This window comes from Ziziphus jujuba, chromosome 3 (genome assembly GCF_031755915.1).
Source record: "Ziziphus jujuba cultivar Dongzao chromosome 3, ASM3175591v1".
Lineage (NCBI taxonomy): Eukaryota > Viridiplantae > Streptophyta > Magnoliopsida > Rosales > Rhamnaceae > Ziziphus > Ziziphus jujuba.
This window is the reverse complement of record NC_083381.1, coordinates 5,661,928-5,664,586: the sequence shown is the minus strand read 5'-3', so window position 1 is coordinate 5,664,586 and position 2,659 is coordinate 5,661,928. Positions and strand designations below refer to the sequence as shown.

Below are 2,659 nucleotides of genomic sequence, written 5' to 3'. Positions count from 1 at the left end.
GTTAGTTATAAAATATTGATGATTTTATGCTATATTTATAGCTTAATATTTGTTAGTTTGTGTCGATTTGTTATGGAAAAATACTTAATTATGTATTTTTCTTAATCTAGGTGAAACAGGAAGAATTTTAAGAAAACAACCATAAAAATGGATTCCTTGGGTCGAATTATGGTGGGAAGCAAGATTAAGCTCGAACGAATCAAGCATTGAAAAGATTCCATAAAGATTCAGTCGGAAATTTCATGATGGAAGTGGATGTCATACGAATTCTCATGATCTGACGATTTCAAATATCACGTTAGTTTTGGATTTCGAGGTGCGAGTAAAAAGATATCATCATTTAAAGTTTGGAATTTATAAAAAGGAATATTCTAGTTAAATCTCCATCATTTATCAAAAGAGGGAATCAAGGCAATTTGGGAGCCAAGATAAAGACAAGTGGAAATAATTGGTTAATTTATCATTAATGAGGCACATGTCACATGCTTCATTAAGGGTAAATTAGACTAATTAACTATTTTTTAAGGAGGAATTAGATAAAAGAAAAGTATTGGAGAGCAAGTAATATCAAGTTTCCTTTTTACACATGAAATTCGTCTAACCCTCTTGATGGCCTAAAAGAGGTATCTTCTAAGATGGGTTGAAAATAAAGATAGAAAAAGGTTTTCAAGGTCCTATATATATAGCCCCCACCACATTGAAGGGAGATATACAAGTTTAGAAAGTTATTTAAAAGCTTTTAGGAGGCTTTAATAGAAACAAACCAAATTTTAGGAGTTTCTAAGGTTCTCTTAATGGTTCTAGGGTTTTAATGTTTTAGAGTTTTGGAATATCAATTGGAGAGTTTGGAGGGGGCATAAAGACATGGACTTGCTTGGAGAAGAAGGCTACGACTTGGAGAGCTTTTGGAGGAGGATTTCTTCAATAGTTTTCATTCTCTTCTCTTTAATTGTGAACATTATTGTTTTTTCGTTATAATTATGGATGTTGAAATTATTTTTGCCATGAACTAATTTCATAGCTAGGGCTATGATGTAGCCCTAACTATAAAGGTCTAATTATTTTAATATATGTTGACTTTTATTTAATTAGTAATATATTTTGTTAATAAATCATTGATATGCTTAATGATTTCATAGGCCGGAAGGAATGAATGATTTTAATAATATTTGAGCTTGGAAAAAGATAATATTATGAATCTCTAATGATTTACATGAATGCATAATTGATTGGAAAATAATTATGTCTCATTCCATATTATATGCTTAATCTATGCTTGATGAATTTGCATGATTTATTTTACAGGCCGAAAGGAATAAATTAGGTTATGTGAATATTATCAGTTGTGAGTGAAAGCTACTTTTGATTAATTTTGTGATTAAGTGTGGTTAACAAAATTACTAATTAATTAAATTCACATATTTAAGTAATTAAATTGGAATAATTAGTGGTGAAATCAAATGCCCTAGTATTCATAATTATTCAATTCTCTCTCTTACTTGAAATTGATCTAATTTTAATTGATTGCTTTTGTTTAATTTAGTTTATTTAGTTTTCAATTGCCATCTTAATTGTTAGTTCAAATATTACCAAAATCTAATTATCTTTGGTACTTAATTCTTAATCCCTTGGGTACGACAGCCCTATTTTTCCACTTTATTACTTGAAAACGATTCATGCACTTGCAAGTTGATTTTACACATCAATTTCCAACTTGACAATCCACACTATTATGATCATGAGCACCACATAAATCACAAAATAAAAATTTATTAGTAGATCGGATAGAATTCACCTCTATTTGACCAAATTGAGTGTTCAAGGTCTTCATGAATTGGTTTGCAAGTTGAGCCCTAAGTTAATATCAACGTTGTCCACGGCCTTTACTTTACTTCTTCCATTTTGTCTCCTCTCACTTGGATATTGGTTGTTATTATGGGCCATCTCTTCAATTAATTCAAATGCTTCTGATTGCCTCTTCTTCAATAAAGACCCTCCTACAGTTGCATCTACCATTTGTTTGTTATCATAATCTAGACCACTATAGAAAATCTGTACCTGTATCCATGTTGCAAATCCATGGTGTGGGCATCTTCTTAATAGTTCCTTAAAGCGCTCCCATGCATTATACAAAGTATCTTGGTCCCATTGACAAAAAATATTTATATCATTTTTCAGTTTCGCAGTCTTTGACGGAGGAAAAAATTTGTCTAGGAATTTTGCCTCCATAGCATCCCATGTAGTGATTGTACCTGCAGGTAAAGAATTTAACCACACTTTTGCATTGTCTCTAAGAGACCAAGGACAAAAAGTCTTAATTGAAAAGCATCATCAGAAACACCATTTTGTTTAGACATATCACATAATTGAAGAAAACTCGAAATATGCATGTTAGGATCTTCATGAGGCAAACCACAAAATTGAACATTATTAGGCAAAGAAGTAGTAGATGCTTCAATTTTAAAATTGTTTGCTGCAATGGGGGGTCTCCTTATGCAAGACAAACCACCAACTTTCTTGTGAGTGGCATACTCGCATATGGGCAAATCATCTTTTCTTTGGTTGGCCATTGCACCTTCTTGAGTTCCTTGGTCTACACGTACTCAAGTACCCCTTATGGGTTGTTTTCTAGGTGCTAGTTTATTTTCCCAGTCAACTT

The 2,659-nt window shown here is 31.9% G+C and overlaps 1 non-coding gene across 1 annotated transcript; it reads left to right on the top strand.

The window, feature by feature from the left end:
• The first annotated feature begins 2,074 nt into the window (after positions 1-2,074).
• Positions 2,075-2,181, top strand: LOC112492438 (small nucleolar RNA R71). Its single transcript, XR_003056822.2, has one exon. It is a non-coding gene; the product is annotated as a small nucleolar RNA R71 (small nucleolar RNA).
• The last annotated feature ends 478 nt before the right edge of the window (positions 2,182-2,659 follow it).